Consider the following 19,885-nt stretch of genomic DNA (forward strand, 5'->3'; position numbering starts at 1 on the left):
AATGTGGAAGGAAAAAATAAACATTTAACTTTTTTTCACAAAAATTTATTTTAGACACATTTTTTTTTGCTTTCCCAGGGGTAACAGGAGAAAATGGACCCAAAAATTTGTTGTCAAATATCTCCTGAGCCCACTGATACCCAATATGTGGGGGAAAACTACTGTTTGGGCGCACGACAGGGCTCGGTAGGGAATGAGCGCCATTTGACTATTTGAATTTAAAATTTGCTACCATAATTAGCGGATGCCATGTCGTGTTTTGAGAGCCCCTAATTTGCCTAAACAGTAGAAACCCCCCAAAAATGACACCATTCTGGAAAATAGACCCCTCAGGGAACTTGAATAGACGTGTAGTGAGCAGCTTGAACCCCAAAGTGCTTCATAGAAGTTTATAATGTTGTGTCATGAAAATAAAAAAAAATCAAATTTTTCCCTCAAAAATGTTTTTAGCCCAAAATTTAGAATTTTTACAAGGGTAACAGGAGAAATTTCACCATGAAATTTGTTGTGCAATTTCTCCTGAGTACACTGATACCCCATATGTGGGGGAAAATTACTGTTTGGGCGCATGGCAGGGCTCGGAAGGGAAGGAGCTCCATTTGACTTTTTGAATGTAAAATTTGCTGGAATAATTAGCAGATGCCATGTCGCGTTTGGAGAGCCCCTTAAGCAGTAGAAAATCCCCACAAGTGACACCATTTTGGAAACTAGACCCTTCAGGGAACTTATTTAGATGTGTGGTGAGCACCTTAAACCCCCAGGTGCTTCACAGAAGTTTATAACGTTTAGCTGTGAAAAAAAAAATGTTTTTTAGCCCAAAATTTTGGATTTTCACAAGGGTAACAGGAGAAAATGGACCCCAAAATTTGTTGTGCAATTTCTCCTGAGTAAGCATATACCCTATATGTGGTTGAAAACTACTTTTGAGGCATAATGCGAAGCTCAGAAGGGAAGAAGCACTATATTGGAGTTCAGATTTTGCTGGACTGGTTTGAGAGTGCCATGTCATATTGGTAGAACCCCTGAGGTGCCAGATCAGCTGATCCCCCCCCCAATAAATGACCCAATTTTTCAAACTACACCTCTCAATTAATTCATTTAGAGGTGCAGTGATCATATTGACACCACAGGTGTGTCACAGCATTTTATTCCATTGGGCAGTGAAGAAATAATAATTACATTTTTAGCACCAAAATTTTCTTTTAGCCCCAAATTTTACATTTTCATACTGGGAAATGGGTACAAATTGCACCAAAATGTGTTCCACAATTTCTGCTGAATGTAGAAATACCCCATATGTGGCTATACAGTACTGTTTAGCCATACGGCGAGACTCGGAATGGAAGGAGCGCTTTTTTGCCTCCAGAAGCGCAGATTTTCCTAGAATAGTTTGTGGACTCCATATACATAGCCCCTACATGCTGGAAGAGCAGAATCCCCCTCAAGTGACCCCATTTTTGAAATGATACTCATTTGTGAATTTATCTACTGGTGTAGTGACGATTTTGACTCCATGCGTGTATTCTTGAAACAAGCAGCAGTGGATGTTGCTGAGTGAAAATTGTAAACTGCTATTGTAGTGACCAGTATGTTGTAGTGACCAGTGCTTTGTAGTGCCTGTACATTGTGCCCAGCTCATGCTTCTGGAGTCATGCACCTGTAAATTAGGCTGGCTCTTATCGCTACAGAAATGCCAAACATGTGGACACTAAATGTGGTTTAGGCACACTGTGGAGTTCAGAAGGGATGCGCGCATTTGGATTTTGAAGCGCAAAATTTGCTGGATTTCATTTGGAGGGTGAGGAGCCGTTTAGCTTTTCCAGAACCTTTGTGCTACCAGTAACATGGAAGCCCTATATTTCCATTAATAGATGACGTACCTGAGTTGAGGCTTTTTTTTGTGAATGAAGTTGAAGCTTTTATTAGGTGCATTTTACATAACATTTGGTCTCACATTCATCCGGTGTTCTACGCTGAGCACTGATATCGGGGATTCCATCTAAATCTCCAAGTGATGTGGTTCAGATTAAACCTCCCAGGGATCCATTCACTATAATGAGGCAGCAGAGTTACTCTGGACTCCATCTGCCCTTTTTTTCTGAAGAGCACAAAACTGTGGCAGACGGCACTTTTAAGCATGCCTAAAAAGACGGACACTGCCGTATCACAGGTCAGACGGCATCCACAGTGCTTCCATATGCCACACTATAGGGAGTCTTCTGCCTGGAGTTCCATCTGAATCACGTATTTCAAAGATTTACATGGAAACTCCGGTGTAAGCGCTTAGTGTAGAGCACAGGAAAAATCTGATGGTAGCACAGAGGAAGCTCACTCCTTCTGCAATGCTTCTCTATGTTGCTGTCACTATTGACAGTGGCATCAGAGGGGTTAAATGCCTGCAATCGGTGCTAGAGGGCGCGAGCCCGTGAGATCGTGAAGCTGTATATATACGGTGGTTTGCGGGAATGCAGCTCCCACAGCACCGAATATATACGGCGCCTGATGGGAATAGGTTAATGCTACAGCTTGCGGTGTACCTTTTGCCAGAAATCTTACTCCAATCTCTGATTGAGGCACACGCCACGTGTCAGACGTGCCAAATTCATGAAGAGGCTTGTGCCTCAAGAAAGACCCCTCATCAAGACCAGCCTAAAGATCGCCGGTCTTGATGAATCATTGTCATAGGGTGTAGTAATTCTCGCAAGAGCACACTGAAACAAAGACTTCCTGTAGGGAACGACTAAGCTGGGTGAATACAGGGAGTGTTTGCTTATTATGGAGTTCTGAATAATGCTTATTGTTCTAATGTTAGAAACTCCTAACTTTATACACAAAGCCTATAAGTAAATGAGTAGTGTTGAGTGAATTTGTTCGGCATTTCAAATTCTGGTTTGTGTTCAGGGTTCCGGCTTGTTCGCGCCAAAAAATCGGCCCCTGCCCATGAACATCCCTGATTTGCCACGCTGTCACGCAGATGTTAGCTGATTTTTTGGCGTGAACAAGCCAGAACCCCGAACACGAACCCGAATTTGAAATGCTGAACAAATTCGCTCAACATTATAAATAAGCTCTACAGAATTTTTGGAAAGTTTTGGAAATCAGACACCTGTGTGTTTATTTTGTCCTCACTGGCAGTAAACTGAATCCCAGAAACTTTTAAGTTAAAATTAGAAATGTGCTAACCTAGTTTAGCAACAATATTTCACATTTTCATGCAACTTTCATAAGCCTATTCTTTTCAGGGCCTTTCTGCGAGCATTGAGAGACTTATTTATTACAATAAAAAAGATGCAAGTCACACTGTTTAACCCCTTTACCCCCGAGGGTGGTTTGCACTTTAATGATCAGGCCAATTTTTACAATTCTGACCACTGTCATTTTATGGAACGCTTCAACGGATCCCCTTGATTCTGACACGTTTTTTTCGTGACATATAGTACTTCATGACAGTGGTAAAATTTCTTCGATATGACTTGTGTTTATTTGTGAAAAAATCTGAAATTTGGCGAAAATTTTGAACATTTCGCAACTTTCAAACTTTTAATTTTCATGCCCTTAAATCAGAGAAATATGTCACACAAAGTAGTTAATAAATAACATTTCCCACATATCTACTTTATATCAGCACAATTTTGGAACCAAATTTTTTTGGGGGGTTAGGAAGTTATAAGGGTTAAAAGTTGACCAACGATTTCTCATTTTTACAACAAAATTTACAAAACCATTTTTTTAGGGACCATATCACATTTGAAGTGACTTTGAAGGTCTTTATGACAGAAAATACCCAAAAGTGACAGCATTCTAAAAACTGCCCCCCTCAAGGTGCTCAAAACCACATTCAAGAAGTTTATTAACCCTTCAAGTGATTTACAGGAATTTTTGGAAAGTGGAAGATAAAAATGAACATTTAACTCTTTTCACAAAAATGTTACTTTAGAACCCAATTTTTTTTTTTGCAAGGGTAACAGGAAAAAATGGACCCCAAAATTTGTTGTGCAATTTCTCCTGAGCACACCAATATCCCATATGTGGGGGCAAACTACTGTTTGGGCGCACGTCAGAGTTTGGAAGGGAAGGAGCACCATTTGACTTTTTGAATGTAATATTATTTTGAATAATTAGCCAATACCATGTTGCGTTTGGAGAGCCCCTGATGTGCCTAAACAGTGGAAACCCCTCAACAAGTGACAGCATTTTGAAAACTAGACTCCTCAGGGAACTTATCTAGATTTGTGGTGCTTCAAAGAAGTTTATAACATGGAGGCGTGAAAATAAAAAAATCAAACTTTTTCCACAAAAATGATGTTTTAGCCCCACATTTTTTATTTTCACAACAGTAAGAGGAGAAAATGGACCACAAAAACTTTTGTGCAATTTCTCCTGAGTACACCGATACCCCATATGTGGGAAAATACACTGTTTGGGCGCACGGCAGGGTTCAGAAGGGAATGAGCACTGTGTGACTTTTTGAACGCAAAATTGGCTAGAATTGAGCGGAAGTCATATCGCGTTTTGAAGAGCCCATGATGTGCCTAAATAGTGGAAACCCCCCACAAGTGACCCCATTTTGAAAACTAGACCCCTTGAGGATTTTATGAATGGGTATAGGGAACAATTTGAACCCAGAGGTACGAAGAGGTACGACAAAGAAATTGATAACATTAGGTCATCATATTGAATAAATTGTATTTAGTCTTGAGCGCAAGTGCTCGCTACTTGAGTTTTCATCGGGTACTCAGGTATGCACCATGTATCGCGGGTGCTCGAGTGACATGGGGATTATTCGTGCACAGCAGGCAATCCCCGCCAGGTTTTTTGGCCGCGAAGCATATGGGGCGGAGACTCTAGCATGTCACTCGAGCCCCGGCGATACTCGTGCATCTCCAAGCACCCGATGCAAACTCAAGGTGTGAGCACTTGCGCTGAACACTAGTCGCCATATCGTCATTTTTTTCTTTACTTTTGAAAAAATCCCATCTCCAGCACAGCCCTAACCCTAGCACATCCCTAACCCTAGCACAACCTTAACCCTAACCCTAGCACAACTCAAACCTTAACCTAACTCTAACACTAGCACAACCCTAGCACAACCCTAATCCTAGCACAACCCTAACCCTAGCACAACCCTAACCCAACCTTAACCCTAGCACAACCCTAATCCTAGCACAACCCTAACCCTAGCACATCCCTAATCCTAGCACAACACTAACCCTAGCACAACCCTATCTCTAGCACAACCCTATCTCTAGCACAACTTTAACTTTAGCACAACCCTAACTCTAGCACAACCCTAACCCTAACCCTAGCACAATCCTAACCCTAGCACAGCCCTAAACCTAGAGTTTATTTTTTACGCTTTTCCTCGTGCCGTATAAGTGATTAGATGACTTTATTCTTCGGGTCGGTGTGATTACAGCAATACCAGAATTTATTATTGACAGCTGTCACACACTAAAAAGATGCTTTTTTATGCAAAGCCTAGTTTTTGCATCGCCATATTTTGAGAGCTATAATTTTTCAATATTTGACAGAGTCATGTGATGGCTTGTTTTTTGTGGGATGAGTAGGCGTTTTTAATAGTACCATTTTCAGGCACGTGACATTTTTTGAACGCTTTCTATTCCGATTTTTGGGAGGCAGAATAAACAAAAACCAACAATTCAGGAATGTTTTTTTTATTTTTTTTATGCCGTTTCGCGTGTGGTAAAATTTATAAGGCAGTTTCATTCTTTGGATCAGTACGTTTACCGGGGTACCACATTTATATCGTTTTTTATATTTTTGCGCTTTTACACAATAAAAACTTTTATAGAAAAATGAATATTTTTTGCAACGCTTTATTCTGAGAGCTATAACTTTTTTATTTCTTGGCTAGTGGGGCTGTATGGTGGCTTATTTTTTGCGGGACTAGATGATGTTTTCAGCAGTACTATTTTTATTTTGCATTTGTTTTTTTTATCTCGTTTTATTTTATTTTTTGTTTGGCGGTATGTTAATAAAGCATCGGTTTTTGCTTCGTTTTTTTTTTTTTTTTTGCCGTGTTCACTAAAGGGGTTAAATAGTGGGACAGTTTTATAGGTCAGGTCTTTCCTGTACTTTTATTGTTTTTTTTTCATAATAATTAGTGATGAGCGACCATGCTCGCTACTGCTTGGTGTTAGCCTGACCATCTCACTGCTCGAGATGCTCGGGGCTCGTCGAGTATTTCTGAGGTTGCTCGGCGGGAGCTCCCGTCCCCTCCCTGCATGTTTCGCGCTCTTTAGAGCGCCAATTAACATGCAGGGATTGTCTGCCACATGCTGTAATGCCGCAGCCTTGTTGGTTGTGGCATTATAGTGATTGGCTGGCCGAACAGCATCATCAGGTCTATATCAGATGTGGCGCTGCCGTGCTCATCACAGTCTACTCTGCAATCCGGCAGTGTAGGGAGAGCTGCTGCTAAGCTATGGAGAGATTTGGTTGTTTATTAGTTAGTGTAGATATTCTACAAGATTCTCTACATATCCATCTCACCTAACAGTCCTTCTGAGGACTAATCCTGCAGAGATATCAGTGCTAGGCAGGCAGGCGGGGTATAGCAGACTGCAGTGCACATAGCAAGAGGGTCCATTCCAGTTCTGTCTGCTGGTGCTTTTACAGATATTTGTATAAATAGCCCCAGGTATCAGAGGCCAGGAATGTTTTTTTTAATCTTAATCCTGATTATTTGCTTAAAAAGCAATCCAGAGAGCACTGTTTTTCTGTGCCATTAGCTTGTTGGCACTGCATAATACAGCCAGGTCCTTTCCATATTACAGCCCTAAAAATCCATCTATTTAAAACTGTGTATTGTCCGTCACATGGATCACATATAATTGCGCTGAAAATATTGCCATTTCTGGCCTCCACTGAAATTTTGTTACAGTGTGTCAGCGAACTTATTTACACGAGGTTGGCGCTGTTAAAAATAGTTACCTACAGGCCAGCTATTTAAAACTCTTGTTTGTTCGTCACACGGATCACATATAAGTTTGCTCCAAATTCAGCCATTTGTAGTGAGTGTGGAAGATATTGTCCTACATTTAAAATGGGCAAGGTACATGGCAAGGTGTGGGGAACTGGACGTGATCGTGATGGTGATGTTGCATGCAGAGGTCAAGGCCGTGGGCAAGCTGAAATTGTGCCACAACAAACACCCACATCTTCTCGCTCGACCTTCCTGTCCCAATTAATAGGGGACCGCAGAACACCACTATTGAACACAGAGAAATGTGAAAATGTTATTGGCTGGATAACAGATAATGCTTCCAGTAACTTAGTCACCACCACCACCCTGTCTTCCACACAGTCAAGTCTCAGTAGCCATGAGTCTGGACTGCATATTCCTCACCCGGATCCTCCTTCTTCCCACCATGCCGAGTGCCCAGAGACAACTGATCCCACACTTGGACACTCCGAAGAGCTGTTCACTTTTCCATTTATAGATTCGGGCCTCTCACCTGGTCCACTTGAAGCTGGGCAAAAGGAGATCGCATGTAGCGATGCCCAAATATTTGAGCAGCCACGGTCATACAAAGGTGACGGTGGGAAAGTGTCACAAGAGGTGGACGATTATGAGACACAATTGCCAGAAAGTCAGGAGGAGGACCAGGGTGTCGAAGTGGTAGATGAGGTGGTGGATGATATAGTAACTGACCCAACCTGGCAGGAGGACATGCAGAGCGAGGACAGCAGCACACAGAGGGGGAGGGAAGAGCACCTCAACAGGCAGGAAGAAGCAGTGTGGTGGTCGTAGACAGAAGGCAACCATTCCGCGTAACAACTACACGACGGAAGTTGCCAGTACAACTGTTAGGTCTTCCTGAGTCTGGTTATTTTTTAGAAAAACTACCAGCCTAACCACCACCAGCATGATCAGGCACATGGCAGCAAAGCATCCGACTTTGTGGGCCGAACCCCAGGTTCCAGGAACAGTATCTGCGGGTGACAGCACTGTTTCTTCCGATGTTGTGCGTGCAAGCCAATCTTCTGTCCATGGTGCATGCGAAGATGCCTCCTGCCCTGCACCTGTCATTGCACACTCTTAGCTAGCACCATCAGCAAGCACGTCCTTGTCCCAGCTCAGAATTCAATTGTCCATACCCTAGTCCTTGAAACGCAAGCGCAAATACACAGCCAACACCCCACAGGCCACACTACTAAATTCCCACACATCGCGACTGCTTGCACTCAAAATGTTGCCTTTTAGGCTCATGGAGATGGAAGCTTTCCGCAACCTGATGGCAGCGGCCGTCCCTTGGTACTCAGTCCCCAGCCACCACTTTTTCTCCTGGTGTGCCGTACCCGCATTACACAAGCACGTGTCCCACAACATTAACCGTGCCCTCAACAATGCAGTTACTGGGAAAGTCCACCTAACCACGGACACATGGACAAATGCTTGTTGGCAGGGATGGTACATCTCGCTGACGGCACACTGGGTTAACATAGTGGAAGTCGGGACCCAGTTGGACCATAGGATGGAACACATCCTCCCGACGCTGAGGATTGCGGGCCTTATGTCAGTCAGGGATGCCCCCACAGTCTACAGCTCCTGCACCTCATCCTCCTCAGCTTCCTTCTCCTCTTCAACCTCCATCTCCAAAATGACCACATCAGTCACAAGCTGGAAGCATTGCAGCACTGCCTCAGCCAAGCAGCAACAGGCTGTGCTGAAGCTAATACGCTTAGGTAATAAACTGCACAATGCTGAAGAGTTGTGGACAGTTCTGAAAGAGCAGGCAGATCTGTGGCTCACACCGCTGAACCTACAGCCAGGCATGGTCATGAGTGACAATGGCCGGAACCAGGTGGCAGCTCTGAGGTGAGGTGAGCTCACACATGTGCCATTCCTGGCCCATGTGCTAAACCTTATGGTTCAGCAGTTTCACAAAACCTATCTGAAGCTGCCGGATCTGCTTGTTTAAGTATGCCGCCTGTGTGCCCATTTTAGAATGTCAGCTACAGGTTCCGCCACCCTTGCCGTGCTTCAGCAGCTTTGGCAGCTTCCGGCTCACCGACTGGTGTGTGATGTCCCCACGCTTTGGAACTCTACTTTGCAGATGTTGAGAAGTATTTGTGAGGAGAAGAGGGCAGTTGTTGAGTACCAGCATCAACAAGGCCGTCGGTATTCAGTTCAGACTCCACAGATAAAACCTCAGGAGTGGACATGGATGTCAGACATCTGTACAATCCTCCAAAACTTTGAGGACTCCACCAAGATGGTGAGCGGCGATGACGCCTTAATTAGCATCACCATCCCACTTCTCTGTCTTCTGAAATGCTCTCTGCTCACAATCAAAGAGGATGCGTTGCAGGCAGAGCACGATGAGATGGAGCAAGGAATCATACAGGGTGATTACACACAGCCCAACCTCATCTCATCCCAACTTGGATTTGGTGACAATGAGGAAGAGGAGGAGGAGGAAGAACAGGAGCTAGTTTTTTGCGCTATAGACGGTACTACCTGAACAACTGTCATACTGTCTTTTCAGCGTGGATGGCCTGTGGACAAGGAGAAGGAGGAGGAGAGCATGATCAGAGAGACGCAACTCCAATCCAGCAGAGGCAGGGGAACACTGTCAAAGTTCTGGGAGAGTTTTCTCAGCCCCTCCCATCGCAGAGGCTCTAAGGCGTGCGGTACTCTCACAAGGAGTGGAAAGTTTGTGAAGATGCTGAGGGAGTACCTTGCCGACCGTACCAACGTCCTCCGTGATTCCTCTGTGCATTATAATTATTGTGTTTCCAAGCTGGACACATGGAATGAACTGGCTCACTACGCTTTGGAGGTCCAAGCCTGCCCTACCTCCAGCATTTTATCAGAGCGGGTTTTTAGTTCCGCTGGTGGAATTATAACTGATAAGTGCATCCGCCTGTCAACTGAAAATGCTGACAGGCTGTCTGTTATAAAAATGAACAAGGGCTGGATTGGGCCCGACTTCTCAACACCACTGAATAATAGCAGCGTAACATAAACTCAAATCCAGTGTCATTTTTTGTGAGGTGTATTCCCATGCACCTCTTCACACCCACACATGGGTATACGCTTCCTGATTTTGGTTATTTGCTCTTGTCCTCCTCCTTCTCCTCATCCTCATTCTCCACCACCATATCACCAAGGTGACCGTTGCCCGTGATGCAACACCCACATAATTTTTTGAAAGGGTGTTTATGATGCCCTTAAAACATTTTTTATACAGTATGTTTATGTATACCCCTCAGGAGTAAATGTTTGTCAGCCCATACGCTTAGTGCATGGGCATTACAACTATAGGAGACTCGCTATTCTAATTGGAATATTTTTTTATGAGGCCCTCCTCCACGTCTTTTGCAAGGTGCATTGGAGTGCCTCCCAATTTTTGGCAGCCCTTGCATTCACTGCATAGTCTAACACTATGGGAGACCCACTCCCTAATAATGGTAACATTTTTTCATGAGGCCCTCTACGTCTCTTCCAAGGTGCATTGGAGTGTCTCTGAATTTTTGGCAGCCCTTGCATTCACTGCATAGACCAACACTATTAGAGACCCACTTCCTAATAATGGGAGCATTTTTTCATGAGGCCCTCTACGTCTCTTCCAAGGGGCATTGGAGTGCCTCCCAATTTTTTTTAGCCCTTGCAATCACTGCATATGCCAACACTATGGGAGACCCACTTCCTAATAATGGGAACATTTTTTCATGAGGCCCTCTACGTCTCTTCCAAGGGGCATTGAATTGACTCCCACTATTTGGCAGCCCTTGCTTTCACTGCATAGGCCAACAAAATGGGAGACCCACTTCCTAATAATGGGATCATTGTTTTCAGGAGGCACTTTGACCTCCACATCTCTTCCAAGGGGCATTGGAGTGCCTCCACATTTTTGACAACCCTTGCATTCACTGCATAGGTAAACACAATGGGAGACCCACTTCCTAATAATGGGAACATTTTTTTTCAGGAGGCCCTCTTCTACGTCTCTTCCAAGGGGCTTTGGAGTAGGTCCAAATTTTTGGCAGCCTTTGCATTCATTGCATAGGCAAACAGTATGAGAGACTCACTTCCTAATAATGGGAACTTTGTTTTCAGGAGGTACTCCTCTATGTCTCTTCAAAGGGGTATTGGGGTGCGTCCAAATTTTGGGCAGACCTGCCACTCACTGCATACACAATAACAGTATAGGAGACCCACTCTTTAATAATGGGAACAACAAAGCATAGCCGGCTGGTGGCTCTCTAAGTATAGCGAGGGCCAACTGCTGGCCCTTTAAGAATAGTAAAGGCTGCCTAATGGCCCTATAAAAATAGACTTTGTGACTTTCAGAGTCCCTCCTTCATAAATGAAACAGGATATGTCAGATCATGACTCACACACCACATGGCCAGATAAGGTTGTAAAATGTTAAAATTACATTTCCTGGTGAATGCATTTGTCACGGTTGAAAGCAATGCAAAAGTGCAAAAATGCATCAAAAACGCTTCGTGTGAACATAGCCCAAGGTGTGGAGGAGTATTTTTGTTTTCGGTTATTAATTTCGCCTTATATACAAGTCATTACCCTGGAAAGGATGTTCCTTAACATATTTCTCAGGAAAATCCATTTTGGTTTTGTTTTTGTATGTTTTATTGTGAGTCCGTAAAAGTGGCGTAATACCTCTGACAACGTTGTTGACAGCAGTGACCTGGGAGTCAGAAATGCCCATGTCATTTGAGCACTGTTTCCAACGATTTGGGCAAATTTTTGGCCCTCTGCAGACCACCGGGGAGAGCCGCCTGAAAAATTCTCAAGTTTCCCATAGACTTACATTGGTCTCGTTGCTCGGGTCGAGCACCCGAGCATTCCAATTTGCTCAACCCGAGCATCGAGCACCCGAGCATTTTAGTACTAGCCCATCACTAATAATAATATTTATTGATGGGTACAATATATTCAATATACAGTGGGTACGAAAAGTATTCAGACCCCTTTAAATTTTTCACTCTTTGTTTCATTGCAGCCATTGGGTAAATTCTAAAAAGTTCATTTTTTTCACATTAAAGTACACTCTGCACCCCATCTTGACTGAAAAAACAGAAATGTTGAAATTTTTGCAAATTTATTAAAAAAGAAAAACTGAAATATCGCATGGTCATAAGTATTCAGACCCTTTGCTCAGACACTCATATTTAAGTCACATGCTGTCCATTTCCTTGTGATCCTCCTTGAGATGGTTCTACTCCTTCATTGGAGTCCAACTGTGTTTAATTAAACTGATAAGACTTGATTTGGAAAGGCACATACCTGTCTATATAAGACCTCATGTTGTACCACCTGAGGAAGATAGTTCACTATCGAAATGCGTTGTGGAAAGGGCTCATTAAATTTATTTTTTAGCCCCAAACATTTTTTTCACCTCTAGTATTCAATCTTTTAGTGCCCTATAGAGCGCTTTTTTATTTAATTTGGACCACTTTCAGTCCCCTTTGGGGGTTAGCGGCAGGAGCCGCTTCTAGCTAATTATTCTTAAATCCCCCCACTATAAAATTCCCCTTTGGCTGCTCAACTCAGGACCTGCGGTTGGGGGCTGCACTCTCCTAACTTTCAGGACCTGTGGTGATGCACATCTGATCCTGAGTCACGTGATCTGTGGGCGGACACGTGGCCTGCAATTTTGGAACCTGGAAGCGGTGAGCACAAGCGGCGGTCTGCAGCACACGGCACGTGGTATGCCAAGCTACCTGTACCTTGCGGTGAGACGTGCCTGCTCCTTCCATCCTCACACAAACACCGGAGTTGTGCAGGGGTGCACAACTCAAATAGGTGAGTAGCCTTTTGGCTGTTTCATTCACATCTACCTATCAGGTCCGTCACATAGCGCGCTTTTTCTCCCTTCCTCTTCTATATAAGACCTCATAGCTCACAGTGCATGTCAAACCAAATGAGAATCATGAGCTCAAAGGAACTGCCCAAGGAGCTCAGAGACAGAATTGTGGAAAGGCACAGATCTAGCCAAGGTTACAAAAGAATTTCTGCATTACTCAAGGTTCCTAAGAGCACAGTGGCCTCTATAATTCTTAAATGGAAGAAGTTTGGGACCACCAAAAGTCTTCCTAGACCTGGCTATCCAGCCAAACTGAGCAATCGTGGGAGAAGAACCTTGGTGAGAGAGGTAAAGAAGAAACCCAAGATCACTGTGGCTGAGCTCCAGAGATGCAGTAGGGAGATGGGAGAAAGTCCCACAAAGTCAACTATCACTGCAGCCCTCCACCAGTCGGGTCTTTATGGCAGAGTGGCCTGACGAAAGCCTCTCCTCAGTGCAAGACATATGAAAGCCCGGATAGAGTTTGCTCAAATACACATGGAGGACCCCCAGACTATGAGAAATAAGATTCTCTGGTCTAATGAGATGAAGATAGAACTTTTTGGTGATAATTCTAAGCAGTATGTGTGGAGAAAACCAGGCACTGCTCATCACCTGCCCAATACAATCCCAACAGTGAAAGATGGTGGTGGCAGCATCATGCTATGGGGGTGTTTTTCAGCTGCAGGGACAGGATGACTGGTTTCAATTGAAGGAAACATGAATGCTGCCAAGTACAGACATATCCTGGATGAAAACCTCTTACAGAGTGCTGTGAACCTCAGATTTGGCCAAAGGTTCACCTTCCAACAAGACAATGACCCTAAGCACACAGCTAAAATAACAAAGGAGTGTCTTCAGAACAACTCTGTGACCATTCTTGTCTGGCCCAGCCAGAGCCCTGACCTAAACTCAATTGAGCATCTCTGGAGAGACCTGAAAATGGCTGTCCACCAACGTTCACCATCTAACCTGACGGAGCTGGAGAGGATCTACAATGAAGAATGGCAGAGGATCCCCAAATCCAGGTGTGAAAAACTTGTTGCACCATTCCCAAGAAGACTGATGGCTGTACTAGCTCAAAAGGGTGCTTCTACTCAATACTGAGCAAGGGGGCTGAATACTTATAACCATGTGATATTTCAGTTTTTCTTTTTTAATAAATTTGCAAAAATTTCTATATTTCTGTTTTCTTTCCGTCAAAATGGGGTGCAGAGTGTACTTTAATGAGAAAAAAATGAACATTTTAGAATTTACCGAATGGCTGCAATGAAACAAAGAGTTAAAAATTTAAAGGGCTCTGAATACTTTCTGTACCCACTGTATTTTTATTTTTTGGGGATTATTTTTTTCAGGTTTTTTTTTATATTTTTACAATTTTTTTTTATTCTTTTTTCACTTTCTGATTCTTTTTTAACTTTTACACGTTGTCCCACTATGGGACTTTCACTTTTTTCAGGCTGATCGCCTGTATGGTATAGGAATGCAGCACCATCCATGTGCTCTACAGCCTGTCAGCGCTGCACAGGCAGAATATACTGTGATTGTGCACTACGCATGATCAAAGTATCTTCCTGCTGTCTGGTGACCTGGATGTCGTCATGACGACATCCGGGTCACATGACAACCACAGGCCCGGCCACAGACAGCGCGAGACGCCGATGAGGAGGTAAGTAACGGCACTTACCTCCTCTTACCACCGGAATGCTGCGATTGACTTCGATCGCAGCATTCTGTTAACGGGACCAGCACATAGCACCGGGTGTCAGCTGTGACAATCGCCGATGCGTATTAATACGCATCTGGTCCATAAGGCCCAGGATGCAGATACGTATGAGTATGTATCATGTCAGAACGGGTTTAAAAAATGGACCCCTTGTAGCATCAAAAAAGGTATTTAGCTTATTAACCCTCTTGGTGTTTCACAGAAATTAAAGCAATGTGAACATAAAATGTAAACATTTTTTTTGCAGATATTCAATATTAATCCATTTTTTCTTACATTTTTTTTAGCAAGATGAGAAACACAACTCATATTTAAAATTTGAAGTAATCTTCCAGATTTTGATGTCTGCTTACATTATGGTTTGTTATTTTATAGGGCACCATTTCAGTTTGCAGAGGCCTTAAGGTGAGAAAACACAAGAAACCAAATAGTTCCAATTTTTTTTTTTTTTTTTTCTGTGTTTAAATATTTTTATTGAAATTTTCCATAAAACGGAAAGAAAGGGAGGAGGGGGTACATAAATAAAAGAGGGAGGGGGGAAGGGGAACAGACATATTAAAACAGAAACATTGGGTTTCACATTTAGAATACAATAGTTTGCAATTCCCATAACACACGGGAACATATATGAAACTAAAAGATTCTCGTATATTAGCATACAATGTTGTTGAGGTTGATAAAATAAAGACAGTATTTTAAAGCAAAGTAGAGTAGAAAATCCGAAATGAAATCCAAGTCAAACTGAACATAATCCTCATCATCATCTCAAATTAAGATTGTCATAAAAACGAAGATGAGCTAATAACAAACCTAGGCATGTCACCTAGGCCGTGTTTGATAACATGGGAGAGTATTTCGAGGTCCAAAGATCCCAACGTTCTAAGTATTTTGAGAAGGAGTTACTCCTAATGGCGGCATTATATTCAAATATGCTATGTTGCGTCACTCTTTCTATCAAGTGTATTAAAGTTGGTGGGTCATCACTTTTCCATCTGGAAGCTATGATGAGTTTTGCTGTCAAGGGTATACAGTTATATGAAAAAGTTTGGGCACCCCTATTAATCTTAAGCTTAATGTTTTTTTAAAATTTGTGCTTTTGCAACAGCTATTTCAGTTTGATATATGTAATAACTGTTGGACACAGTAATGTTTCTGCCTTAAAATGAGGTTTATTGTACTAACAGAAAATGTGCAATCTGCATTCAAACAAAATTTGACAGGTGCATAAGTATGGGCACCTCACCAGAAAAGTGACATTAATATTTAGTAGATCCTCCTTTTGCAAAAATAACAGCCTCTAGTCGCTTCCTGTAGCTTTTAATGAGTTCCTGGATCCTGGATGAAGGTATTTTTGACCATTCCTCTTTACAAAACAATTCCAGTTCAGTTAAGTTTGATGGTCGCCGAGCATGGACAGCCCTCTTCAAATGATCCCACAGATGTTCAATGATATTCAGGTCTGCGGACTGGGATGGCCATTCCAGAACATTGTAATTGTTCCTCTGCATGAATGCCTGAGTAGATTTGGAGCGGTGTTTTGGATCATTGTCTTGCTGAAAGATCCATCCCCTGCGTAACTTCAACTTTATCACTGATTCTTGAACATTATTGTCAAGAATCTGCTGATACTGACTGGAATCCATGCGTCCCTCAACTTTAACAAGATTCCCGGTGCCGGCATTGGCCACACAGCCCCAAAGCATGATGGAACCTCCACCAAATTTTACTGTGGGTAGCAAGTGTTTTTCTTGGAATGCTGTGGTTTTTTGCCGCCATGCATAATGCCTTTTTGTATGACCAAACAACTCAATCTTGGTTTCATCAGTCCACAGGACCTTCTTCCAAAAAGAAATTGGCTTCTCCAAATGTGCTTTTGCATACCTCAGCCGACTCTGTTTGTGGCGTGCTTGCAGAAACGGCTTCTTTCGCATCACTCTCTCAAACAGTTTCTCCTTGTGCAAAGTGCGTTGTATAGTTGACCGATGCACAGTGACACCATCTGCAGCAAGTTGATGCTGCAGCTCTCTGGAGGTGGTCTGAGGATTGTCCTTTACTGATCTCACCATTCTTCTCCTCTGCCTTTCTGATATTTTTCTTGGCCTGCCACTTCTGGCCTTAACAAGAACTGTCCCTGTGTTCTTTCATTTCCTTACTATATTCCTCACAGTGGAAACTGACAGGTTAAATCTCTGAGACAGCTTTTTGTATCCTTCCCCTGAACAACTATGTTGAATAATCTTTGTTTTCAGATCATTTGACAGTTGTTTTGAGGAGCCCATGATGCCACTCTTCAGAGGAGATTCAAACAGGAGAACAACTTGCAAGTGGCCACTTTAAGTAGCTTTTCTCATGATTGCATACACCTGACTATGAAGTTCAAAGCTCAATGAGGTTACAAAACCAAAAAAAGTTCTTTAGTACGTCAGTAAAAAGTAGGTAGGAGTATTTAAAACAAGAAAATGATAAGGGTGCCCATACTTATGCACCTGTCAAATTTTGTTTGAATGCAGATTGCACATTTTCTGTTAGTACAATAAACCTCATTTCAAGGCAGAAACATTACTGTGTCCAACAGTTATTTCATATATCAAACTGAAATAGCTGTTGCAAAAACACCAATTTTTAAAAAACATTAGGCTTAAGATTAATAGGGGTGCCCAAACTTTTTCATATAACTGTATGTGAAATTATGTAACGCAGCTGTTTAGGAAAGTCTTCTATGCCTATGGATAAAAGAGCAAGCTGAGGAGTAATGTCAATTCTCATTCCGGTGATATCTGTTATGAGTTGTTTAATTCCTAGCCAGAAGTTTACCAATTTTGGGCAGCTCCAAAATATATGGGATAAAGTACCTGGGTTGTTACAGGCTCTCCAGCAATTTGGTGAGTTTACCGGATTAATACAATGGAGCTTAACTGGGGTCCAATACCACCAAGATAGCATTTTAAAGTAGGATTCATGAATCGTGGCAGAAGCAGTATTGGAGTACGTAATACCTAATGTTTTTTTTAGTTTTTGCAAATCTATTTTGAGATTCAATTCTTGTTCCCATGCCCCTACGAATGAGTGGTCAGGAATGTCTTTCTCCTCATTGAGGATTTTATAGAATATGTTTGATTTCCAAAGTTGGGTCTTGTTTGGAGAATTTATAAGGTCTTGTACCATTTATGGGAGAGAAAGAGTGGGAGAGGAATTTCCAAAATAGTTAGCTATAGATCTCCAACTTGTTCTCTCATCTCTAGGAAGAGAGAACTTGGATTTAAGATAATAGAAAGACGCTAAAGAGTCGTTTTGCATAATATCATCTACATACAGTACTCCCCTATCCAACCACTTCGATAGAGTTTTGGTATTAAAATTTCCAGTACTGTGAGAGGAATATTTTTTATTGGTGTCGGGATAGTTCGGTCAGGGGATTTATTTACAAGATGTCTCCATGCCAAAATAGTCGCCCTCCAAGCGGGATAGTTTGGAGGAGGCCTGGAGGGTTCAATTAGATGAGCTAGAATTAATGCCGACATTTGTTTTGTTTTAACGATTGATTTTTCTATAAAAGTCCAGGCTGAGATATCTAAGTCTAACAACCATCCCCGTAAAAGTTTAAGTATTGAAGCTAAGTAATAATTATAGAGATTGGGGACTCCCAACCCTCCCATCCCCTTATGCTTTTCCAAAGATATCCTAGATATTCTTGGTTTCTTCTTGTTCCAAATGTACTTCAGCAATTGGGTTTGGAATTTTTGGAACCAGATTTTAGGAATAAAAACAGGAATAGACCTAATTATATATAAGAACTTGGGAAGGAGAAGCATTTTAAATGCCTCAATTCTGCCTAGCCAGGAGATCTCAAGTTTAGTTAGGCGCAAGTAGTCCTGGTGAAAGGTTTTAAGTAGGTTAAAGAGATTCTCCTGGACTATGTCAGTTGAGGGCTTAGTTATGAGGATTCCCAAATAAGAGATTTTTCTTTCTTCCCAAGTGTATTCAAATTCTTCTTTAAGGTAGGCCAGTAGGGTACAATCTAAATTAAAATCTATGATTTGGAACTTTGCTTTATTTACTTTATAAAGGGAGAGGTGGGAAAATTCTTCGATTGATGATGTTACATGTCTCAAAGATTTAAGAGGGTTCGAAATGGTAAGCAAAATATCATCTGCAAACAGGGCTATTTTGATTTGTTCGGTATCAATAGGGATGCCTTTAATGTTAATATTTTCACTGATCGAGGCCGCAAAGGGCTCAATAAAGAGAGCAAAGAGGATGAGTGAGAGGGGGCACCCCTGTCTAGTACCATTAGAAAGGCTAAACTTTTGAGAAAGAGTGTTATTTGAGTAGATTCGAGCAGACTGATTGGAGTACATCGATTTAATAGACCTAAAAATGTTCCCGTGAAGGCCGAATTTTTGCAGAGTGCCAAAGGGAAAAGGCCAGTAGACTCTGTCGAAAGCCTTCTCTGCATCTAGAGCTAGGAAGGCTGATGGTAGTTTGGAGCGTTCAACCAGGGTAATTAGATCTATAGCTCTTCTTGTGGCGTCAGCAGTGTTTCGGCCAGGAATAAATCCAGTCTGGTCGTTATGGATTAATTTACCGATATGTGATTTCAGTCTATCCGCAACCAATTTTGCCAGAATTTTTGTATCAGAATTTAGGAGGGAGATAGGCCTGTAGTTCTTTGTATCTAAAGGGTCTCCTTTATTTTTGGGAATAATAGTGACAATAGCTTCCAACATGTCATGCGGAAGAAATCCCTGCTGAGCAGATTGATTAGATAATCTGGTAAGATAAGGAAGCAGTAAATTATTAAATGATTTATACAACTCATTTTGGAAGCCGTCTGGGCCCGGCGATTTACCTATTTTAAGCTCTTTAATTACTCCTGAGATTTCTTGGGATGAGTATGGTAGGTTTAAGTCTTGCAGATCTTGATCGTTTAAAGTTGGCAAGTTAAGTTTGGTTAAGTAACCATCAATCTCCATATCAGAGGGCTGGGTTGAGGTAGAGTTTTCTCTTAAATTATATAATGCTTTATAAAAGTCTGCAAAAGAGTTAACTATATCTTGTGGATGTTTTACTAAACGACCGGAGGGGTCTTTAACCCCTTAACAACATCTGATGTACTAATACGCGTCTGTGCCCTGGGACTTAAGAGCCAGACCCGTATTAGTACGTCATGGCGATCGCGCGCGCACACAGGCTGTGCGGGCGCGATCGCCGCCGGGTGTCAGCTGATTGTCACAGCTGACACCCGATCCGATACTATGTGCAGGGAGCGGCCCTGCACCGCTCCCAGCACATTAACCCCCGCGATGCTGCGATCGAAGTCGAT

This window comes from Phyllobates terribilis, unplaced genomic scaffold (genome assembly GCF_046119375.1).
Source record: "Phyllobates terribilis strain yellow unplaced genomic scaffold, ASM4611937v1 Scaffold_5__5_contigs__length_657084704, whole genome shotgun sequence".
Classification (NCBI taxonomy): domain Eukaryota; kingdom Metazoa; phylum Chordata; class Amphibia; order Anura; family Dendrobatidae; genus Phyllobates; species Phyllobates terribilis.